Source organism: Plecotus auritus, assembly GCF_963455305.1.
Source record: "Plecotus auritus genome assembly, chromosome: 8".
NCBI lineage: Eukaryota > Metazoa > Chordata > Mammalia > Chiroptera > Vespertilionidae > Plecotus > Plecotus auritus.
The window spans coordinates 91123354-91135469 of NC_137782.1; the positions used below are offsets into that span (position 1 = coordinate 91123354).

At 41.3% G+C, this 12116-nt stretch overlaps 1 pseudogene across 1 annotated transcript; it reads right to left on the reverse strand.

The window, feature by feature from the left end:
• Nucleotides 1-503: 503 nt before the first annotated feature.
• On the reverse strand, nucleotides 504-1109 carry LOC308256610 (phosphatidylethanolamine-binding protein 1-like; annotated as a pseudogene). The gene has a single exon. The product of its transcript is annotated as a phosphatidylethanolamine-binding protein 1-like (transcript).
• Between the last annotated feature and the right edge of the window lie 11007 nt (nucleotides 1110-12116).

Sequence of the window (12116 nt, forward strand, 5' to 3'; positions counted from 1 at the left end):
GAAAGTAAAATGGTAGTCACGACATTTCTCATGACCTAGCTTAGGATGTCACTGTCTTTTTTTTTTTTTGTAAACACGATGTTTTTATTTTTATTCAACCATAAGCAAACAACAGAATTAACACAACATTTAGCAACTCCAGTCTGTCTTTTGTTACACCAATGAAGAGTGATAAATTTAACAGGTACAGACTAATGGATTTCAGAGAACCTCTCACCAAGCCCTGCAGCTCAACAGCAAAGGGACTCTCCAGACAACTTTTCCCAGTACTGCTCTTCAAAGGATATGCCTTTAAATTCTGGGTTGTTATTCTTATTTTAATAATCTGATGACCACATCATAGTACCAAAATAGACCCCAAAATGAAGTTTAAATTTTGTCAATACAAATCCAAGGTGTGTACAATGATAAAGGACAGGTAGAAGAAAAAGTCACCTTATAGCTCTATCTGCTCAGGTCTTACCTGTAAGAGTGGGAACAGGGAAGAGAGAAATCAACATGCATCACTGACCTTGAGAACACTGCTTGGGCCCCTCGGGGCCGTGTCTGTCTCCTGGCTTTCCCCTACTTTCCAGCCAGCTGCTCATAGAGTCATTCCATTTCACCTGGTAACACGTGCTGGCCACTGGAGACCCGAGGTCAAACGTTTTTGCGGAAAGATGCCACCTTGAATTTGCCACGGTGATCTCCAGATGGGTTGCTGAGAATGGGCTTGTCACATTCGGTGGCTTGGCCTGCCCGTAAACCAGCCAGATGTAGAGGTGAAGGCCCTTGGGAGGCCCAGAGCCCACACAATCATAGAGGACAGTGCCACTGCTGATGTCGTTGCCCTTAATGTTGACCACCAGGAAATGGTGCCATTCCCTAAATTTGGGGTCCTTTCTGCTTGGAGCATCTGGGTCTGTCAAGACCAGGGTATAGAGTTTACTTGGATCAAGGCCATCCCGTGAAATACCATTGGGCCAGTTCTTAACCTGGGTGGGCGTCAGCACTTTGCCCAGCTTGTCAACCTCCGTCCTGGAGAATTTGACCTGCAGCAGGTGCTTCAGCCTCTTGTCCACTTCCTGCAGGCTCAAGGGCCAGGACCACTGGCTGAGGTCCACCAGCATCGTGGGGCCGAGCAGGAGGGCAACTGGAGAGATGGGGGGGGGGGGGGGGGGAAACCAGGGGCAGCTCAACAGCCCTGACTGGAAGTCCATCCCTGTCTTTTCTGAAGATCCTACGCAGCCCTATTTAAGGTCAGAGGGTGTGACATACTAGAAGGTGGGGACTACTGAGGACCTTATTGGAGGCTAGCCACCACAAGTTTCCTGGGAAGTGGACGACAAGGCAGATCACAATTTTGAGGAATTTTACATTGATCATAAAGAAACAAATAAATGCAACCCAGAAGAAATATAGTATTGAGGTATTTAAGAGTAAACTGGTTATTACCACCAGATAAGTTTTTAATTGACCTTGAGATGCACCAACTTATACCTAATAGAAATAGTTACTAGTTCTAAATAATTAATGTGCTGGTTCAGAAAAACAAATATCTCATTCTGGCAGGGAGAGTAAAACAGAAAACAGTACTTCAGTCTTCTCTGCAATGCATTGGCAAATGCGTACTTTTCCCAGTTCTCAACTGGTAAGCACCTAAGAAACTATTCCATTTTCTAGAAAGATGGTAGATTACTGTTGCAGACCAGTTTTCAACACTGCTGTATGTGATTGGACTGTCACAAAATGCTCCTACATTTAACATTTGAAAATATATTTTCTGAAGCATTTACTATGCAGTTTGTTGAATTATCTGCAGATAATTTGTGCAATCTGTACATGGAACCAATAGGTGTGGATATGTGCAAAAGGTGCAGTTATTTATGGACCATTACTCTTTCCATTTACCTTAGATTAATTAAACCTAGAGTTGTAAGACTATTTCAAATTACATGATCTTGGACAAATCATTTAAACCTCTCCAGTTCTGTTTTCCCATAGGTCATGTTCATTCACTCACAGGCATTTCACAATTATTTATCTGTATCTATGTGACTCCTATGCTTCTGGAAGGTAGGGACACAGAAAGGATCACGAGAGACATAGCCTTTATGTGCTAATGGGAGACACATGAGATAAAGACAGACATACTACCAAGCAGATGTGAGAGTGCTCTGAGACGATAGATCAGCAGGGTTATAGGAGTTCCATTTAGATCAGAAGTTAGGAAGGGCCGCCCTGTTGCAAGCAGAGATCTGAGGGAAGGCAGGTGTCAGGCCCGGCACAGAACTGCAGGCAGAGCATTTAGGCAAAGGCTGCGTAGGTGCCAGCTCCTGAGGCGAGAGTGTCCTTGATGTTTTTGGGGACAGAAGTGTGCCTTGAATTGAGTGAGCAATGGGAGGGGAAATAGAAAGGGAACTGGGGTGAGATCATGAAGGCCTTTTGTGTCTCACCGTAAGGCTTTTGTGTTTGATTATGAGTGACGTGAGAAGCCACTGGAGGATTTTGAGCAGAGAAGTGACTTAATCTGACATAGGACTTAGAAGGATCACTGAGGATGCTGGGTGAATAATAGGTAGTAGGGACTCAAGCAGCGTTCATTAGCTCAGGAGAAAAATGATGGTGGGTGGCCGGTGGGGAGGAAGGATTCCAACTGGAAACTTTTGAAGATGTGCCTGCTTGTCTTCCAGACCCACCCAGACCATTGAATAAGGTCAGGTGTGTAAGCCCACCCCATGCATTGTGCTGCCAAGAAGAGCCATCTCCTGTCCTATTTACTTGACTGCTGCCTCAACCCACATCATGCTCATTTACTCTTTACAGAACTAGTTTATGAACTATTAATATGTATTCAACTGAACTTTAACTTGTGTGTGCACACCTGGTTGACAAGCAAACACTATAATTTCCACCCCTTCCTTATTTGCCCCAGGGACCTTCTGGTTACCTTACAGGTGAAAGTACCCCGACAGCTGCAACAGGCCCTCTTGTTCTTTGAGCATAAGAATTACTAGATGAAGAAGCGTGCTGTGTCTTACAGGTGATTTAAAGGACAACTTATGGCTATTTTTCTGTGCTTTAGATCAGTACTTTCAAAATAAATATAATGCAAGACCTCTTCAATGTTATTAGACATATTAAGTAAGTAAAAAGAGTGCAATCTTCCATCACCCTATATTTGACCCCCTTTTTTCTTTACCACCTTTTTGACCCCTTCCCCTCTGGTAACCACCACACTGTTGTCTGTGTCCATGAGTTTTAGTTTACTTGGTCTTCTTGTTTGTTCATTTGTTGCTTTCAGTTTTATATCCCACATATGAGTGAAATCATATGGTTCTTATTTTTTTCATCTTATTAACCAATGCCACCCTAATACATTTAATTAAAAAATAAAGTTTTTTTACTAAAAAACAAAAACAAAATTAAAATAGTAAAAAGAAACAAATGATGATAATTTTAATGATTTATTTTATTTAACCTAATATATTCAGAGTATAATTTCAACATGTAACCAGTATAAATATTATTAATGTGGTAGTGTACATTCCTTTTATGCATATGAAGCATGTAGGGTTTAGCTTGTATGTATTTTACAGTTACAGCATTTGCTTCTCAGGTTAGACTAGGCACATCATGGATCTCAGGTTAGACTAGGCACATCATGGATCTTAGGTTAGACTAGGCACATGGTGGACCCCAGGTTAGACCAGGCACACATTGGATAGTGCATCAGAAGACTTTAGCTGTAACCTCAGTTTATGGGAAAGGAAGGTTTTAGGCAAAGGTTCTCCACAATCATGTGAGGCTCATCTGGGAAATTTTTTTTAATCCTCACTTGAGAATATGTTTTTTTTTATTTATTAATGAGAGAGAAAGATGAGAGAGAGAGAGAGAGAGAGAGAGAGAGAGAGAGAGAGAGAGAAACATCAGTTGTCTCCTGTACTCACCCTGACTGGGAATCAAACCCACAACCTGGCCATGTGCCTTGACCAGGAATAGAACCCATGACCCTTTGGTATATGGGACAATGCTCCAACCAACTAAGCCGCACTGGCCAGGTCTCTGGGAAATGTTTTATACCAAAGCGTGGGCCTTGCTCCTGATCTTTGGGTGGTAGTGGGGGCCAGCCAGCAATGCTTTGATTTCTCCAGGAGTTTGATGCAGGCAGACAGTGTTGAGAAACCTTCCAAAAGAATGAGGTCACTTAAAGGAAAAGGCCCAAGTAGGGGCTCTGCAAGCAGTCTGTATGCATGGCTCATTTTAAGATAATCTTTGTCAAGAACCTCAACTTTCATTTGTTCTTCCTGCAGCTGAGCATGTGCCTTGATTAGAGATCATGCTTCTCTTTTATAAATTGCCCTCTTCCCAGTTACCAGAGAAAGGCCTGCCTCATCCAGCATCGTACTCTTGTGTATTGCCCTGAAGAATAACATTTCCAGATTTTTTAAAAAAGCAAACAAAAAGGAACAAAGAAGAAATTGAAGAGAAGCAGCTTGTAATTGAGTCCAGGCAAACCATCCTTGCCCTGCTCTCAGCCATCCATCTCATTAAGGAGATGCCTGGTAATGAATTTCCTGCTAACCTTTGCCAGACATGTATGTTGTTTTTCTCAGTTATGTGCTGATAGTAAGTGTAATTACAAATCAACCAAGTGCAACATTTTAATGCTGAGGGCTTATGGTCATAGGAAATCTAAACAAAAGTTTAATATTTTAGTTTCCCTACATATTTTTGTTGCAAAGAAGGTTGATCAATAGGACATTTTAAAGCAGCGGTCACCAACCTCACGGACCACCAGTGGTCTGTGGACCACTGGTTAGTGACTGATGTTTTAAAGCACAAAAATGTCTCTTTTAAAGTAAGATTCTGTGGTAGATGTGGAATAGCCAAACAATGTCAGGGGAAGAGGCAAACTGTGGGAAATACCTGACTGCTGACAAAGCATTCTTGTTCTTGAGTGGTCTTTGAAATGGGTGATGGTAGATGTCAAATTGGGATGATAGTTATATTCCTTCCAATGAATATAAAGGATTGATGTAACTTTCTAAAAAAAGTCAATACAGTACTTTCAATATTACAGAAATGATGTTCTTTTCAACTTCTGATGAAAAGATGTAGTTGTCAACTTAATGTGTCAAGGTATATAGAGATTTTAAAAAATTTTTTAGAGGATTAGGGAACAAAAAGCAATTGCAGACTATGATTTAGTATACCTGCCAACCAGGATTTGAGTCAAGTTCTTTCATTTCCTACTTAAATGCCCTTTGCCAAGTTGTTTATCTATAAACAGTTTCTTTAAACCTCAGTTTCTTTATCTGTAAAAAGAATAACAATACCCATCATTGCTGGGGTGTTATCTGCATCTAGAAGGGTTCAGGAATCTGGAGAAGGGGTTGCGAGTAAGTTAATAAAGAGACTAGACATGAAATATAAATTTGGAAGGCATTTTTCAGGGGAGCCAGGGAGGCTTAGCTTTAGTAACTAAGTTCCCTGAGTTTCTGGACCCCTAGCTTTTTATTAACACATTTTGCCCTATAGCAAAACAGATACAGATATACATATCAAAGGTAAGGTTTGGTAAACAGTAAGATTATCAGGTTGGGGGAACTGCCCTCAGCTGTCTGGCAGCAGGCAATAATATATGCAGATCTTCAGGTTTGGGGAAATGCTTTTAGCTACCCCAGCAGCAGGTAATATGATTCAGCCCTGCTGAAGCCCCAAGGTTCATCAACCTTTTGATGAACTTCTTGCATTTATGATCTGCTGGAATTAGCCTCCAGTACACTGTCATTAAGCTGAGGTGGGAATGAAATGTGATACAGTAAATTGATATATAGTATAATTAAGTACTGAAAGTTGGTATCCCTCATCATCGATTGGCAGAATAAGTGGAAGAAGTGATGCGGATTGTAGCAGTAAAATCCATGAGAAACTCATGCAAACTTCCCAGGAGAAGTCCCTGCCCCTCCAGCTTCAGGCAGGCTGGTGTATAATAAGTGTTCAAAGGAACAAGTTGGATTGATGAGGATGAGAAATAACTTGTCATAACTATTAATTCAACTGGAGAGCAGTCCACCATTGACTGTCCCTGTCTCTTCTCCACACTCATAATCTCCTATGTGGTTTGCAAATCTGGATAATTCTGATTACACACACACACACACACACACACACACACACACACACACACATGCAACTATCAGATCAGAGTTTCTTTTTTAAAAATTAAATTTATTGAGATAACATTGGTTATTAGCAGAATACAAATTTCAGGTGTACAACTTTATCATATGAACTCTGTATACTCTATTGTGTGCTCACTACCCAAAGTCTAGTCTCCTTCTGTCCCCATAGATTTAACCCCTTTCACCATCTATGTCCTCTTCCCACCTCCCTTCCCCTCTGGTAACCACCATTCTGTTGTCTATATCTATGAGTTTGTGTCTTTTGCTTGTTGCTTTCTGTTTTATATCCCACATGTGAGTGAAATCATATGGTTCTTGTCCTTTTCCATCTGACTTACTGCACTTAGCATGATACCCTTGGGATCCACCCATGCTGTCGAAAATGGCAGTATTTCATTTTTTTTCATGGCTGAGTAGTATTCCATTGTCTGTATGTACCATATCTTCTTTATCCAGTCATGTGTTGAAGGGCACTTAGGTTGTTTCCATGTCTTGGCTATTGTAAATAATGCTGCAATGAACATTCGGGTGCACACACCTTTATGAATAAGTGTCTGATAGATACAGAAGATGTTGCCCCTGTTGGTCCTAAGGAGAGAGTCATGGATGCTCCAGGTGTCTGCTTCTGGCTTAGTTGTGGGTCTCTTCCTGTTGATTGAATTTTATCTTGACTATGGGTCACTTCTCACTTCTTTGCATGTCTTGTAATTTGTAAAATTATGTTTAGGTTATTGGACCTGGAGGAAGAGTGGAGGGTAAAAGGGAGTGCCATCTCCTTTTTTCAGCCACATAATGTGAGGTGTTTATCGATTTGAGCTGATCAGGGGTTGGGAAGGTTTTTGGCTTCAAGCATCAAGCAGCTCCTGAGATTTCCTGCACCTGAAATCAAAGTACATTTACCTTTTTAAAAAATTGTGGTAAAATATACATAATGTACAATTTACCATCTTAACCTTTTTTTTTTAAATCCTCACTGGAGGATATTTTTTTCCATTGATTTTTAGAGAGTGGAAGGGAGGGAGGGAATTGAGAGGAAGAGAGAGACAGAGTCAGAGAGAGAGATAGAGAGAGAGGTGAAAGAGACATATCGATTGGTTGCCTCCCGCATGCGCTCCGACCAGGGCCAGGGATTGAACTTACAACGGAAGTACGTATCCTTGACCAGGAATCGAACCCATGACCCTTCATTCTGCAGGCCAATGCTGTAACCACTGAGCTAAACTTGCCAGAGCCATGGTAACCATTTTTAAGTGTGCAGGTCAGTAGTATTAAGAACATTCACCTTGTTGTGCAGTCTATCTCCAGAACTCTTCATCTTGCAAAACTGAAGCTCTGTCCCCATTAAGCAATGACTCCCTAGACCCTGGTAACCATCACTGTACCTTCTGCCTCTATGAATGTGACTGCTCTAGGTTCCTCCTTTAAGTGCAATCATACAGTATTTGTCTTTTTGTGACTGGATTATTTCACTGAGCAAAGCGTCCTTCAGTTTATTCACATTGTTGAAAATGGCAAGATTTCCTTCTTTGTAAGGATGAATAATATTCCATTGTATATTTTACACCAAATTTTGTTTATCAATTCATAAGTTGATGGACGCTTACATTAATTCATCTGTAGGCTGTTATGAATAATGTTTCTATGAGGATATGCAAATATCTTTCCAAGTCCCTGCTTTCAGTTCTTTTGGAGATATAGCCAGAAGAGGAATTGCTGGGTTACATAGTCATTTCATTTTGAATATCTTGAGAAAACACCATATTGCTTTCCACTGTGGCTGTACCATTTTACATTTCCACCAACAGTGCACAAGAGTTCCAATTTCTTCACATCCATGCTGACATTTGTCATTTTCTGGTGTTTTGTTTGTTTGTTTGTTTGTTTTTATATTAACCATCTTATCAGGTGTGAAGTGCCTCCTTTGCTTTTGAGCCTAATACTAAACTTCCCGGGCAACCAGAGTGCTGATATCTTTGATCTCATCAGAAGTTGAGTAAGACTCACTTTACATCAGGGTTCAAACATTTTAGCTGAGGTTAGGCACCTCTCTCCAGGAGAGCACAGGCCAAACAGCGCAGGAATTCTACACCTCAATCTTGGCAGATGTCAAAACCACTAGACATTCTGATGAGACTGTACATGGTAGGACAGTGGATCCATGAGTCTGCTACACTGTGAGGTTGTGAGAGTTTGCAGTCCGTGAGACCACAAGGCTGCAAGCTCATGACACTAGAGATATTCCTATTTCGAGGTGCAAGAGACCCCAGGGCAAGAGCATGAAGTTTCTTCTTGAGTCCAGCCCCCTCTTGGCCTGTTTACTCAGCAAAATTCCCAAGAGAATTACTTGGGTAAAAGGATCATCTGCATTTGTGCTTCCCCCAGATTCAAATCCAAAGCCCCAGCACTCAAGTTCATCCAAAGTTTCGCTGCTTTTTGTTTGTTCAAACAACACGTGTCCACCTCCGACATGATCGCCCTTCTCCCTGGCCTGCCCACGCCCTCAGTACCTGGCCCAGGTGTGGAAACATGCTTGTCCTCTCACAAGGAGCTTATCCTCGGGATCTTTTCCTTCTGGTTTTCTTTGTAACCGCATCTCTTTGATGGCGTTCACTAAAAGCCTGAGCTTTTTCCTTTGTGTATTCATTGGCTGCTTTTTGATTGGCATAAAAGTCTTCCTGTCTTTCTCTGTTTTGATTGTGTCTTGTTTGTTTGAAAATAACAGAAATCCTTGCAAATTTGCTTGGTGGGGGAGATGGGGCGGAGGGGGGAGTGAATTTGTTATAAGTACACCCAGTTGTCTCAGACTTCAAGGAAAAGGTAAAAACACGTCTCCTGAGGAGCAAGAATCAGAAAATTATCAGGAAGCAAAGAGGAGGCTTGCTATTATCTTGTCTCTTATTATCATTCTTATTGAATGTCCAAGAGAGTTCATTTTTGCTTTATTTCTCCCCGCCCCCCCTTCCAGTTTCCTCTGCTTCTCTTTGCACAAAGAACAATGGCCTCCCTTGCCTTGGAGTGAAATCATTTCCAGGCTCTTGCCCTGAAATTAACCAACACCCCAGTGCTGCATTCCAGGTCCCCGGCATGGAGAGTATGGTCAGCAGCTTTGGTGAGGGTGCACTCCTGGACCAACCAGCTCATGCCAGGAGGTCAGGGCCTTTTACTGTAAACATTGTCACGGTGACTCCCTCCAGTGCTTTGATGGCTCTTCTCAGAGAGGAAGGATGAACATGTGCCAAAAGGTGATTTAAAAATAGAGCCCTCTAATCCCCTTAGCTTCAGCCACTTACCTCTTAGAAAGGGCCTTACAGTCTTATTTGGACATTGTATTACAGAAAATAATGGTAAGTGCCTATGAAATGTCTGACATTAATTAGCATTCATATTAAATGTCAATCTTGTTTTCAAAAATGAGTTTAGAGCTGTCTAACCAACCTTCTTTTCAAAAACTAATTTAGGGACTGTCTAACCCACGGGTGGGCAAACTTTTTGACTCGAGGGCCACAATGGGTTCTTAAACTGGACCGGAGGGCCGGAACAAAAGCATGGATGGAGTGTTTGTGTGAACTAATATAAATTCAAAGTAAAGGAGCGGAGGGGAGAGCAAGAGAACTGGATAGAACAGCCGGATCCGGCCCGCGGGCCGTAGTTTGCCCAAGGCTGGAACCACTTATCTCTCCCAATAGCAAAAACACCAAAAAACCCTCTTACTAATTGTATTGAATAATCAAAAAGCAATTCCCATTTATTGCCTAGTGGTTAGATAATTAGACACAAGTAGCAGTAGTCTCTTCCTGTGTGTGCTTGTTGAGGTATATAATCTTTTTCACTGATTGATTTTTAATCAACAAAAACGTGGAAGGTCTATATTAAATTATTATTATGGGCACTTTATTAGGATCCCAGGGACAGAGAACAGAGTAGAGTGAGTGGGGTGTGACTGAGTGATATTCCTTCCAAGTCCCCATTTAAGTTTTAAGTTTGGAAGGATCCATTTAAGAATGCCAAGAGATGAGAAGAGACTCTGTCACAAGGACAGGGCACCTGCATCTACTTGTGCCTGAAGCCACTATAGTTTCATAGGCTGATATATCTCTTTTGTGGCTTAAAAAAGAATTTATGAATAAATAATTTTGCCTAGATGTGGCTTTCACCCTTAGCTCATTCACTGGCACTGTGCATAGGTATGAGACAGAAGGCCCTGTCTTCTCAGTGTTTTCAACATGAATTACTCACCTGTTTATCTTCTCTCAGATACTTGGCAACATGGAGTCTTTGGGGCAGTCACTCGCTTAATAGCACCCTAATAAACTCCGTGCGGGAGGGTAGAGATTTATGCCTACTCATGTTAGCAGCAAAATAATGTATCCATTCAAGGAAATCCTTCTGGAATTGGGCAGTTTCCTCCTGGAATCTGGGAGGCCCGTAAATCAACACAAGGTCCTAAGTACTGAGGTCACGACAGAATTATTGGAAAACATGGAGATTGAATATAACGAAACACAGGCCACATGCGTGTCCATGAAAGGAAGCCCCATAGTTCAGCCTTTACAAGCCCTGAATGCAATCTACTCGATGACAATTTTCAAGATGGAGAGCTGTGTAACTCAACGATGCACTAAATGTGTGGAAGATTTAGTGCCATCTGTAGTCCACTGCGGTCCTTTGATTACTCACTTATGTCAGCACCGCGCATGAATTATGTGTCTGTGTGTTCCTCATGAACATAAATCCCAGTCTCCCAGGTTTAGTTATATGTAGTTAGATCATTTACCTGATGACATTCCCCATGCGCTGGAGGGAAAAGAGAGACACTTTACAGTGTTGAAAAAACACCAACAGTATTCTGGCACCGAGAAAAATCATCAAGGGCCCAGAAAAACACGACGTGCCTTCCAACTCCTGCTAACATACAGTGTGTCAACTTAAACCCTAACAGTAATTTTATTTCAGATCACATTTGCCTTCCCTGCATCTCACCTTCTGCATCATTTCTTGCTAAATGTCGTGGGGAGAGGGCTGGTAGTTAAGATAGTTCACTAAGTCTTTATTTGGAGTACCCTAGCTTATCGGTGTAGATCATTTGGGATTAAAATGAATTATTTGGTTTTCGTTTGCTATCTTTTAGAAATAGTATTAGTAAGAATCTGTATCAGTCAGTGTTAGTCAGAGGAACAGGACTAATAGGAGCAGATTATAGATAAATGATGATAGATAGATAGATAGATAGATAGATAGATAGAGACTTATTTCAAGATATGAACTTACATGCTTATGAGGGCTAGCAAGTCTGAAATCTGTAGATCAAGCCAGCAGCCTGGAAATCCTGGGGCTGATGTCTTGAGGTTTGAGGCAAAATTTCTCCTTCTTCAGGGAAATATCAGTGTTGCTCATAAGACCTTTTAACTAACAAACAGATTGGATGAAGTCAACCCAGATGATCAAAGATAACCTTCTTACTGGAAGTCAACTGATTGGAAATGTTGACCTCGTCTACAAAATATTTGCTTTGCAACACTTAGGTGAATGTTTCATTGACAAGCTGGAAGCTGTAGCATACCCAAGTTCACATAAAATGAACCATCCCAGGATCTTTGGTTGTAGCAAGATAACAAATAAAACTGGCTTCATAATAATGGTTAATGAGCACTGAGGTTTAGCTATATGGCTGGCATTGTTCTGACACTTTATATGTGTCATTTCATCCTAAAGTCTCCAAGCTAAAAATGGCAAAGGTTGGGCTTTGAACTTCTATGCTTTATTGATTGCAAGTATCTTAAAGAAAACTTGTTGACATGTATTTGGATAGTCAAGGAGTACTCCAGCTTCAGGCCTGGTTGGATCCAGGGCTCAGAAGCTATGATTAGAATTTTATCTCTTTCTCTATCTGCTTGAGCTTCATCTCAGGAAGGTCCTCTTTAAGGGACCACGTTAGGTTTATATTGTCTG